We start from the raw sequence: 13811 nt of genomic DNA on the forward strand, positions 1-13811 counted from the left end.
CATAGAATAGTAGAACAGAACGACTGCCGCGCTTCGCTGATTACCAACACGGCACCGGCAAGGTTAACTGAGTTGAAGAACTTTTCACAGTCTCACATGTCACTGACGAACCCATCGCCAGCCTCGAAACTGTAAAAATTGCTGAGAACTTTTTCCGTAGTAACAGAGAGGGTCTCCTCAAAAATTCAATCAGCACTGCACAACTGCAGGCCTGGATAAACGATAGCATTCCATTGGTATCTTGCTTCCCAGCCTGCCACGATGTTGTAAAAGAGATTGTGAGTGTTTTCGTGAAAGTACGGATCCAGATTTTTGTCCGAGATGAAGCCTCCAAAATATATCCAGTGACTAGTAGTAAATGCGGTAGCAAAAGCGTAGTCATGCGGGTCGCTGCTGCTCAGATTCGGTGACAGTATGCATTCGTAATTTCATGTTTTATTAATTTGATACATTTGTGAAAGTTGTGGTAATATAATAAAGTTGTGGTAATATAATTAATATTTTGCCTGTCGCCTGTATGAATCTGTAAATTGTTCAAAATTTCTGGTAACTGCATTTTTTAAAGATATTCTCGTGCATATCTGAAGCTTATAATCATCGAAATTAAAATTGGATTGTAGCGTGTGTGAAAAATGTTTCTACGCAAATTATTTGCTTGCACTTCGTTTTCATATCTTTTCATTTCGTTAAGGTTTCTCAGCATCTTCCAATTGTCTAACAGTGTTTTTATGTGCATTTATTTTTATTTGAAAATGTGTGTTTTCAATTAATGTGCCTGCGCCAGTCTTAGGACCCTTTTCAAAGCGACCAGTGCTGTGTCAGTAAAATCAAAGATGCTACTTGGTTCCAATGTGCAACAGTGTTTATCGCTACATTTCTTCTGTATTTGGAACTGTGTATTTTGTATGCGCCACGTCTTACGACCTTTAAAGCAAACCATTATTGTGACAATAAAATAAGACCCTATTTTGCCAGAGTCACTTTGCCGATCAATTGATTTTGCGAAGAAATAAAAGCCACTTTTTTCACCTACACTGCCTCTGATTAGCAGCTGTAGGAACACTGCTTCATCGTTTTCTTACAGATGTGATTTGAAAATGAAAGCATACAACAATCGACGCTTTTGCTTATAGGTTAGCCAGAAACGATCGATGTTAGAATTCGCCGGTTTGCCGCTCACGCGCAAAGATGCAGAAGATTTCTGAAGGGGCCATTGGCTCTCATTCAGGGTCATCTATCTGTCACCCAACACAGATGACACCATAATTGCCTGCTCAGTTTATTTCCCGTTCTTGATGCTTCAGAGTACCCGAGCGCGATGCTGAGTGCAAACATTTCTTGCCGTTTTGAGCATGTCTTCTCCTTCCTTCTTTGTTATTGCGAACAATATGTGCCGCTAAAATCAAACATAACATTTTCAAATCGATTAGTAGTTACCTGTGCAAAGCAGATTTAAAAGAACGCTTTAAAAGGCAGCACAAAAAGCTCCCGCCATTCACTGACCCTTCCGTGGCGGCGCCCCTCGAGCGCAGGCAGGTTCAGCGTGCCGTGCGCAGCGCTCCCGCCGGTGGGAGAGTGAAATCAGAGGAGAATTGAGGAGGAAAGCAGCCGAAGGGAGGAGAGTTTCGCTACTTTCCAGATAGAGGGGCTTTAAGTGCATCTATGCGGCCGCTCCGTCCCCGCAGTGTTAAGTCGCGTGATGCGGGCGTCGCCACTTTCCTTTCCTCCCCTTCAAGTGGCTCCGCCTCCTCAATGCTGAGCCGCGCGTCGCCACTTTCTCTTTCTCCACCAGAGGTGGGCATTTGACCTCAAAAAGTGCAACCTCACCTCAACCTCAATAAAAATTTCCTGACCTCACTCAACCTCAACCTCACGCTTTGAGGTTGAGGTTTGACCAGGTGACCTCGCCTCAATTTTTCTGATGGCACCACCGACCTCACTCAACCTCACCTCAAACCCAAAGTGTGAGTTTGAGGTCCGGCCTAAAAAAAAAGAAAACGATAGAAAAGATTTTCACTTGAGAACACTAACTATAAAACGTCATGGCACACTTTTTCTGCGGTGACACGCCAGAATGGTGACATAAATTTAAAATAACATTGAATATGATAAGGCTTACACGTAAAGTAAAAAAAAAATGAAATGAACATTTGCCGGCGGGGCTACTGATTCATAGCAGGCTGACTTAATAACGGTAGTATAATTGGTCAGTTTCAACTCTTTAAATTTTATTTTTAGAATTTGTTTTGATATGATGACTTTTGACCTAATTCCCGCTGTAATGCTTCTGTGTCCTTGGCGCTGCTGGCCCGCGAACACCCGAAGATCTGCAGTGAAACGCCGCACATATCTGTGACCGTCAAATAGTATTTCCTCCATGACAAGCAAGTAATAATTTCTTGGTGAAGACATTTTCCCGCGATTTGAAATCGAATCGGATGACAAAATCACAAGCAATGTAATGTTTCTTCAGTGTTACGTCTCTGTTACAAAAAAATATATGTATAGATCGACCACTTACGTATATATGAAAGTTATAGTACCATAACATTCTTTTATCAAATTGACTTCTCACGTGGAACTTATCACAAGAGAAGGACGGAACAAAATGTTGCCATATGCAGAGGCGCTTAGCTACGAAAAGGTAAAGCGTGCTTGACTTTTGACTTTGCGCTACTTTCGATAATCCTGACGAGTGGGTTGTGCTGCATGGAACAAACGCCGTGACAAATTATTGGAATAATTACCCCCTCTTCTACTTAAATAACTAACGGTGAATTTGCAGCCCCCAAACAGTCCGTTTTTTCATTGATGTAAATTAGAGATAATTCGCACATTACCTTGAGATACTGAGAGAAGCTGAACTGCTGGTTCCCATGTCCACACAGCTTCTTGTCGCAGTGAATGTATTCAAAGTTTACAGTGCTTTTCGTTTCTTTTGCGTGACTAATGTAACGGAAATGGCCTTCGATGTCTTTGTCAATTCGACAACTGCACGCGCACACATCATTACCGGCATATTTAGATTTTTTCTTCGCTATATCTGCCATAACCACACCTGCCATAATCGAAACCATGTCATGCACCCTCGATGCTGAACGCAACAATGCGATAGACCTCGAAGAAGAAGGGCAGACCTCAGCTGGAAAGGGCGGAAACTTCCGTCATAAATTACAGCAAGTCGCCGACCACTGCCTGCGTCTCTTCGCTTGAAAAAGACGGCCACGGTAAATGGCGAAACATAGCATGTTGTTTAAGTGCTGTTTTTTTTTTTCCGATTTCGGTAGGCTAACCGACGCCGTTTGGTGGTGACTTCCAAGCAGACGTTCTAGGAACTATTGGTGTCGATGAGAACGTGGGGCTGAGCATAGCCTCCTTTGTCATGGGCTGAGACACCAGCTTCTAGTCGCGGCGAGAGAACCACGCCCACTAGAAGGATGAAGCGCGAACACTTAACCCATGCTACGGGAGTTGTTTCGTTTTTCTTCGACTGCATAACATCAGTCAAGAGAGGAAAGCCAGCGGGTGGTGAGCAGGGTAGCGACGCGTCTACGAGGAAGAGCAGAGTTTGAACACTGACTGGCGTGTCCCCCCTGCGAAACGATGAGATGGCTGCTTGGTCGACAAGCGACAGAAGTCCGCGCAGCCGCCGGCCGCGGTGTTCCGAGAAGCGAGAAGGGCCTGTCTTTATATTTCTTTAGACCAACAGGAATACGCTAGTCGGAGGTAGCGCACAACGAAAAGCCAAAGAAAAAAAAAGAATGTCGCGAGAGGAAGCATCTGAGAGTTGTCCCTTTTTTTTCTTAGGGGGAGGTGCGGGGGGGGGGGAGGAGGAGGGGAAGGGTGACGATTGGCCGTACCGCGGGAAAGCGGCCGGTTGTGAGTAAACGGGTGCACAAACGCGAGAGGGGGCACTGGTAAGTGACCGCACAAAACGAAAACAAGAAAGGAGGAGAAATAGCGGTGTGCAAGTGTACTGGGAAACTAAAGAGAAGAGGAGACCCTGATCTTCACTCGCGCATTCACACGCTCAAGCACCGCGCACGCATCTCGGTCTTTCGCCCACACGGCCACTGTCCTTGTAACGCTCAGTCCCGCGCACTTAAAGATACCTAAAGCTCGCAAACTCACAGAAGGAACCCCAAAACAGAGGCTGAGGCGCGTATGTGCTGTGGCTTATTTTCCAAGAAATGCCGAAAGGTTCCCGGGTCCGCGGTTCGTCCGCTAGTTGAGATCGGTCATCGGCTGCGGAGCCGAAGGAGCACAAGCCAGCTTACGAACAAAAGATGCGCCTCCCACTTTGGCTGCAAGCTGTAAAACGGAGGGGAGGCCCTCGATAAACAAACATGTAAATGAAAAAGGTGCTAGCTCACATAGGGTATGAGAAAATGATGACGGCAGGCAGTCATCAGTCAACTGTTTGTTTCAAGTTTCAAATTTATTTTATACACACACACACACACACACACACACACACACACACACACACACACACACACACACACACACACACACACACACACACACACACACACACACACACACACACACACACACACACACACACACACACACACACACACACACACACACACACACACACACACACACACACACACACACACACACACACACACACACACACACACACACACACACACACACACACACACACACACACACACACACACACACACACACACACACACACACACACACACACACACACACACACACACACACACACACACACACACACACACACACACACACACACACACACACACACACACACACACACACACACACACACACACACACACACACACACACACACACACACACACACACACACACACACACACACACACACACACACACACACACACACACACACACACACACACACACACACACACACACACACACACACACACACACACACACACACACACACACACACACACACACACACACACACACACACACACACACACACACACACACACACACACACACACACACACACACACACACACACACACACACACACACACACACACACACACACACACACACACACACACACACACACACACACACACACACACACACACACACACACACACACACACACACACACACACACACACACACACACACACACACACACACACACACACACACACACACACACACACACACACACACACACACACACACACACACACACACACACACACACACACACACACACACACACACACACACACACACACACACACACACACACACACACACACACACACACACACACACACACACACACACACACACACACACACACACACACACACACACACACACACACACACACACACACACACACACACACACACACACACACACACACACACACACACACACACACACACACACACACACACACACAAATGAATACAGTAAGAGTTGTACAGAAGGAGGTCCCGTAGTACAAGACTGTCGGGGGGACCTCCCAGAACAAAGCAGGTGAGGTAAAAATGTAAAAAAAAGGGAAGCAATGTAACAAGTAATTAATATAAAAGTACAACCTACAAAACGATGTTTAGAATATACACCAATGAAAATAAAGAAGATAAATATACACACCATCAACTTCATTGTATAGAACAGACAAAATAGCATATTCAAAAGTGAACTATAACGGTTCATCAATGATTTTCGAGAAGGGCACATAAAATTCATCTTTTTATGTGAGGGTTAGTTTAATGTCTAGTGACAGAAATAATAATAATAATAATAATAATAATAATAATAATAATAATAATAATAATAATAATAATAATAATAATAATAATAATAATAATAATAATAATAATAATAATAATAATAATAATAATAATAATAAAAGAGTGGATTGCACTGATACAACTACGATCTACAGTCCCATTGCTTTCCTTCGCGTTAACTCGTACAATATACACTAGCAAAAGCAGATTTTATTTACTAAAATACAGTCTTCGTATGGCGACTTCGCGTCAAGCCATTCATCTCTCGTCTCTTCTGCATCCTTTTTCTTTCCATATGCCTCTCTGAAACCTCCTCTTTCGGGCCGTGCTCCCCAAGCAATTCCTTGGTTGCTGGATCTTGCGCTTCCCTCTTTTCTACTACTCCAATGTTCTTTTTTTTTTTCCCCGAGAAGTCGACACACCGACGTAGGTCTGGAAACCCTTCGAGTTTGCGCAGACTTTCTTTACTTGCCAAACTCGCTCGGAATAGTGGCGTGATCTTGTTTCAACTTCTTTCAAGTTTGCAGCCCTCGTTCGACCCCACTCGTTTGCCGCGCTGCACTTTACGCCCCCCTCCCCCTTTTCTTTTCCTGTCGAACGCAAACGCACAGACATAAACCGTTCGTTACGTGCGCGTTGGTATAGCCAAAAGAGGGTACACGACAGGCATTATCAAAGGTGTTTTGGCCGGCTATTTTATCGCTGTGGGAAACAATGATTTCCACCTCACAAGCCGACCTCACTAAGTTACGGCCTCACTCAACCTCAAACTCACGCATGAGGTTGATGTATCATTTGCTGACCTCTCAAAAATATTTCAGGTGTGGCCGACCTCACCTCACTGCGTGAGGTTGAGGTCATTTTGAGGTTGACCTCATGAGGTCGAAACCTCATCAGGTTGCCCACCTCTGTTCTCCACTTCAAGTTCACGAAGAGAGAGAGAGAGTGAGCGGCTTCGGACAGACATCGTCGAAATTCGTGATTGCGGTAGTTGCGCTACACACTAAAAAGGAAACGCGCCTATGAGCCCAGTATTGCACAGAAATACACAATGTAAAGCAATGTGTAGTCAGTTTCAGCGACGGGAAAATAGAGCAGGACGAGCAGACACACTGGGCGTCGGTCGCACGTACGAGCTCTGATTTTCAACTCGTTTATTTCCCAGTAGTGAAGTACGAGAAATGGGAAAAAGCTATCCTGAGAGGCCTCCCTTGGAGGTCATCTATAGTTTGTTCTTGCTGTATTCAACCTTAGGAACGAACCAATTAAGGCAAAATAAGAAATTAAGGCGGGTATAAAAATAAAACAAAAACAAAGGCTCTGTTGCGCAGTTTCACTGCTCCAGATGTTTTTCATTCTTCATACGTTTCAGCGACGCACTCTAACCTTCGGTAATAGCAATGCTTCCGCGCAGTGTCCAGTTCAGGCTGCTTGTTCGCGGCTTCCCATCTGTTGAGTGGTGCCACATGTGTGAGGGAATCCCCTCGTGTTCTCGCCCCCATGCATATTCCTGACTATTTTCTTTATTGCCCCTCAACACGACTACCAGCCGAATTTGTCGTCTTTTTTAAATGGCGGTGCTTGAACTCACTGCGATGCGCCTCCCTCCTACGCCGCGTAGCGAAGCAGACGGCCAACTTTTCTCCTCCAGTATTCGACGGCAGCGCCGCGCGCGGCCAACCGCTTTTTTGCCTCAGCGCCTCCCAGCGAAACGCGCCCCGCTCTTGCCACTACAAAGCTTTCTAGAACACTGTAGTAGTGCTAAACAAGGCCTAGGTGGATGGTGCCTGTCGATGAAACACACAATAGTGGCTTCATGCATGTTGCTACTGCTCGTTTATTGCGATTATTTAAAGCGAATTGGAAGTTTGCCTTGCCCTGTGCACAAGCGTCGAGTGGCAGTTCCCCCCAATTGAGTTCGCCTGCACCGAGTTAACGAGTGGCCGTCAAACCTACGCAAGATGTATTGCTACACAGTGCGGTGCCTCGACGTGTTTATTTGGAGCCGTTAATGATTGCTGCAGGATTTTTACGTGCAGCATCAAGAGGCAGCTCCCTGCAGTCAATTAACTTTATAGAATGTTTATTTCTACCCCAATGGAAAAAAGTTCTAGGGGGTGCTTTGTACCACTAAAGTGCGGTGAGGGGAAAGCCTTTATAAAAGCTCGGTGGTTGTTGAGCCTCGCGCCCATCCTTCTCTCTCTTACGGCGTGGATTAGGCATATGCGGAGAAATATGTGACAGATACTGCGCTTTTTTTTCTTGTAAATCAATTTGAAACGCTGCTGATTGCTGCTTTACTGCGTCTGCATGCAGTGTGGTGCGGCGTTCGAGGGAGCGCCAATGACAGGCGCTGCACGGTCGCCTGGATCGGACGCCCGGCGGGGTCAGCTTCGTATATGCGGGAATCGCCTGTTGAAGTCATCGGTTAAGAACGGATGTGGCGTTCAGATCATGACCGATTACGTCACCAGGTGATGACGTCGTTTGACCTCGCTGAATCTCGCTAATCGTGACACTTCTCGCGTACGCACGCATGCACGGACACTCATGAGCCTAAAAGGCTTTCACTTTAAAAAATAGAGCGGGGGAACGCCCCCCCCCCCCCCCCCCCATAGTGCGATGTAACTGATTTTTACTTCCCAAAAAGGAATCCTGCCGACGCAATGTCATGAGGCCTGGAATATATAGCTGTCATAAGCGCGTAAACATGGACAGCACAGAGAGAATAAAGTCGCGATTCGGGTCCGTGTGTCAAGGCTCCGAGTCCAACAGATGAGGTGAACAAACGGTGACTTTATACTTTATTTAAAGTCATAGTGCAATACAGAACATCGGCAAGGGGGCCGAAAGCCACTGGCTACACTCGACTGTCTTCGCACAGCGACTTCCAGGCATATTCCGCCACGTCCCCTCCGGGCGAGCAGCACAGTACTCGACGAACGCTCACGATGATCTCGATAAACGACAGCGTGCCTTCTTTTATAGGCACCCTGCACCCTCTAGGCGGCGCCACCGTAGAGGCTGCTTCAGCGCCCCACGCGGTCGGTTCCTCGGCCCTGTCATGAAGGCTCCCTCCGTGTCTCCGCAGGGATGTCGTCTGCTAGCGGTGTGCCGCTGATTGTAGAGGCAGGATTCGGAGCTGTTATTGGAGTTGCAAAATCCTTTCGAGGCCCAAACATCAGGAAAGGAACGAAGCTTTTTTTAGCAGGCCATGTACTATATGACGTGAAGGAGATAATTTCGTGTGATAAGGTCCAAGAAATAGCCCGGTGCATTGAGCAGACAAGCATCAGTGCGCCACCGAAAACCATAAAATTAAAGGTAATAAATGTATTTACCTGCTGGCTTTTAGCATGCTGACTGTTGCGCTGCTAGCTTTATGCGATGTAACAACCGTCCCGAATTACCTCTACCTTCTTGCAACAGAATGTGTGATAGACAGGAGCGGCAACAAAAAAAAAAAAGAAGAAAAATACACGACGTTTCGGAACCTACTCGGTTCCTTCATCAGGTGTGACTGCAAGCGAGTTCTTGGTAGTGGTTGATTAGAAGTAATCAGAGGAAATAAATGAATGTTGCCTGCTGCGGAAATTGATATCTAATATTTTAAGCACCCGAACTGTGGACAGCGGAAATTATAAGGGACAGGAGTTGCGGCTTACCTTTTTTTATCCCGCGATCAGTCATCTACCGGGCCAACGAACGTAGTCCGTGGGTGTAAGAGGGGATGGAGAGGGGGCCGTGGAAGGATCCTGGGTACAGGTTTATAGTTCCTTGCGCCTACTATGATTCCAGCAAGAGAGTCTTGTGTGAGCGCGGCTCTGTGTCCAGCACAATGTATTTTTTTTTTACCAAGCCATTCTTGCGTTGGAATGTCTCGCAGTGTATGGCCAACGCGCTACGGTATCTGCTTGTTTGTGTGACGTGCGCCTTGCGCTGTTCCATGTTTTGGGGGAATTTCGCTCTTTTGTAGGCTGAGGAGAAAGTACTTGTGTCGTAGGACAGGTGCCCTTCTTCATTCGATTTTGCATTTCCCACGAAATGGCTGCTACATATATATTGGATTTCGCCGAAGGCAACCAATCCATGCCATCTTCGCTGCAGAGGTAAACATAAAAACAAATAAGCAGCATACTCTGCTTCGCGTGTGCAATGAACGATCTGCGGCGCCTTTATCCAACGTCATGTACGTGCAGCACGCACGGCAGATGCCAAGAAACGCCCCTTTTGCGCATTTGAAGACTTCAACAAGCGCCCGCTTCTACAGCACGATGTCCGAAAAGGGAGTGGCTATTCTCCCGGCATCCGCCTCTCATTGGCTGTTCATTGCCACATGATAACTGCAGGTAGAATAAGAAATCTGTTATTTTCACGACAGCCGTGGGAATTGCGTTCCCGAAATTCTCACTGCAGTGGTCGGGCACTCGCCTCGGCTGTGCATGACTAAATTATATTTGCGGGCAGAATAATATTTTGTTATTGTCCCGGCAGCCGGGTCACCTTTTATTAACTGTTCATGGCCACATGACCAGTCGTTCCCGCGGATGCTTATTTTTTCCAACCGTTTTATACTTTTTCAGTAGAATGATAATGATGGTGATTGTGATGACGGCTGTCCCCTTTTTAACTGGTCGCCCCCGCCTCGCGGCGTGGCGGAGCCAAGACAAGAAAATGTCTTAAAAACACACACACAGATTTGGACGACTAGCAGCAGAGGAGCGTTGTTACACTTCTGCCGGCAGACGCTTCTAACCATCTTTCACGGTTTTAACAATAAGTGGTTAGAGGAGCAGTTGCTGCGTTGGTGCAGAGGTTGTCAGCGGATCACTTCGGTCGGTCTTTTCAATCTTCGATCAAGCCTTGTAATTTGCCTCACCTACTTTCTTTTTCCTGCATAAGTGCTAATAAAGACTGTTATTGTTATTATTAGCATTTTCAGACGTTGCGTGGATTTTTCAACTATCCAAGAACCGAAGTAACGAGTTTCGACGGCCCTTGGCTCAACACGCGTCTAATTATCGCCGGAGTACTAACACTCCACTGAAACAGCCGAGATGTCCCAGAACTTTGTTCCGAGTAAATTAGATCACACGTGCCTTGTTCAGACAGCCTAGAAAGACAAGAAATCTTTTGATCACCAAGTAATGTGAGTTTGCCACTAAGAAAAGTATTTACACGGGAAGAATCATATTGATAAAGACACTTCTTTATGTTTATTCACACAATTCACTACTGCAAACAGGAAATCGAGATGGGTCATCCGGAAGTATAATCGGGCAATACCGCAACGCATGGGGAACTAATATGTTATTTTAGAGGCAAATATAATTTGACCTTGCACAACCGAAGCGAATTCCCGACGACTGCCGGGAGAATTTCGGGAACGCAATTGTCGCGGCTGCCGGGAGAATAAAAGTTCTTACCCTATCGGCAGAATTATCACGTGACAATGAACAGGCAATGAGGGGCGAGTGCCGTGGGAATTTTAGGAGCGAAATTCTCACGGCTACCGGGAGAATAGCCACTCCCTATAATAAAAAAAGAGCGCTGCTTAAACTTACATTTTACCGCGAACAGGGGGAACCCAATGTTGCCGTCATTCCGTCTCCCAATGCCTTGTTGCGAAGCCGTAGAACTTTGTTCCAGCAGGCGAATTCATGTAAGTATCGCTGCAGCCTACAACACAGCAATGTGTCCGGCTGTTTTTATGCGGAATTTGTGATCGAGAAAAAGGCGCCGAGCTCATTCGTCACGACGCGCACAGCGCTGCGGGCACCGTCGTCTGCTCTAGCATTCATGACAGGGACGCGCTCGCGGCCACGAGTGGCGCGCATGTCGCTCCGGAGTTTTTCATTATAAATTACTTTATAAAAAGGTGTTCCGCTACGTGCACCTAAAGGCCGATTCACACGACGGATGGAATCGCTAGAGTCCGCGAGCGGACGAGCGCCACGTGACCCGACGTCACTGGCTCCGCCTCGCCCGCGGACGGCGTAGCTTCCGCAAGACACAAACTGACGCACGTGCTTGCCCTGTCAAAATAGGGGGACATTTGCTATTTTTCTAGCAGAACTACATCTTCTAAGCAGGGCAACAATGGTATTTTCGTTTCTTTTTTAACCTAGTGGGGGCGCTTTGTAGTATCAACAATTAGTCACTCAACAATAGGGTGCGTTGTTGCTCTCGCCTAACTGACCATCGAGGCACCCAGTCATCAATGCGGTGTAGCTGGCTTGGAATGCCATCGCCTGCCATTTTTCTCTGCGGTGGTGGAGCTGCAAGGAGCGGTGCGGCTCCGGCCTCCGGGGTTTCCGTCTGCAACGTCGTCCGGCGCCCCGTCCGCCGCTCGCGGATGAGGCAGAGCCAGTGACGTCGGATGACGTGGTGCTCCGTCCGCGGGTGGTTCGTCCGTCGTGTGAATCGGCCTTGTACGCACATAATGGTGTACCCGTGTAAAGTTCCTGCGACGAAAATACAGCTTCTGGTCGAACACCATTAATGAGGCCGCCGAGCGCAAAACTGTCATACGGACAAAAGTACTCCAAGCGGAGAACACCATGTGGAAAGCTGCAACACAGAAGAAGATGACACTGGCAATGTACTTTAAGCAGAAAGGAACGGTATTCACGGCGCCGCTCTACGGCAACAACGTCGGTAGCACGGTCCTGTCCGAGGTACGGGCGGGAGCACTCCGCGCATTGGCCTACCGCCGCTGCTTAGAGCCCTCTCCGGAAGTGCAGGCGGCGACGTGCAGGGCTTGTGGCTTGCTTGTGGAAGCGAAGACGAAACGGCGTAGCACGTCATTCTTTGCTACGCACAACTGTCGCCCCAGCCGACAGAGGACACCACGCTACCGCGCCCACAGGGATTTGAATCAGCAGAACACGGACAGTACAGTGGCGTCATCCGCACGACGAAAGCTCGGCTTCGCATGTAGTGGACAATCGTTAGACGCTGATAGTGCTGGTCGCAGTTATACCCTTCCCATTTCCTTCATTTCCTTTTTTTTATAATTTCCTTCCCCTTTCATCCTGTTTGGGCGCGTTATTGCGCCCACCCGATACGAAGGGCGCAGCCACAACTCATCATCATCAACAGTTAGATGCGCAGGGCTAGTAACGTTCAAACTGTTAGCCATTGAATTGCCCATCACGAGGCAGCAGTTGGTGGCGGCCCAAGTGGTCCAATATCGAGCACGCTGGTCCCCTTAGAGACTCTAGGTTTCCTGCCTCTAATCTGCCGGGTCGCGGGCGGGAGAGGAGGGCATGCCTAACTGCCGTTCAGTTAAATGACAGTTCAGCTTTTCAACTGACGCTGAACTGAACGGCAGTTGACTGTAGTTAAGGCATGCTCACACTAGCGGGAAAACGCGCAACGCTGGACGTTTTCCGCGCGCCGCTTCCCACAGAGGCCGTTTTTTTTCCCCGCTGGCTGACTTGTTTGACGTTCAGTGGAGCGATGGAGTCGGGAGCTGTTTTTCTCGTCCCGCAGAACGGAGTAGCCAATCGAAGACGACCGAGACGCTAGTCCAAGTTCAATGACTCCCCGGCGGCGGCTGCGCGAGCGACGGGAGCATTGATGACTTGTGTGCGAGAAAAGCGCGCGATTTCCATTCTTCTTTGTTGTCACGTGACTACCCCTTCTCGCTCCTCTTGCCTTCGCCTCCTCCGCATTCCTCGAACCCGACCTCGGGTGCTGCGTTTCGATGGAGGCGAAACGAAGAGGCGTCCGTGTGCTGTGCGATGTCAGCGCACGTTAAAGATCCCCAGGTGGTCGAAATTGCTCTGTAGTCCTCCACTTCGGCTCCTCTTTCTCTCTTTCCACTTTCACTCCCACCTTCCTCCCTTACCTCACGGTGCGGGTCAGGTGTCCACAGCAACAAGTGTGACAGATATTGCGCCTTTCCCTCCCTCTGTACCAATTTTTATTATTTAAGTAAGCACGACGAATGTCAGTTCGTGTCTGCGGATCATAAGTGTTCACATAAGCTGCGATTCACTTCCTCCCTTCCCTTACGGC

The sequence above is a fragment of the Amblyomma maculatum genome, chromosome 1 (assembly GCF_055883805.1).
Source record: "Amblyomma maculatum isolate TAMU_Amacu chromosome 1, ASM5588380v1, whole genome shotgun sequence".
In the NCBI taxonomy this organism is placed as follows: Eukaryota; Metazoa; Arthropoda; class Arachnida; order Ixodida; family Ixodidae; genus Amblyomma; species Amblyomma maculatum.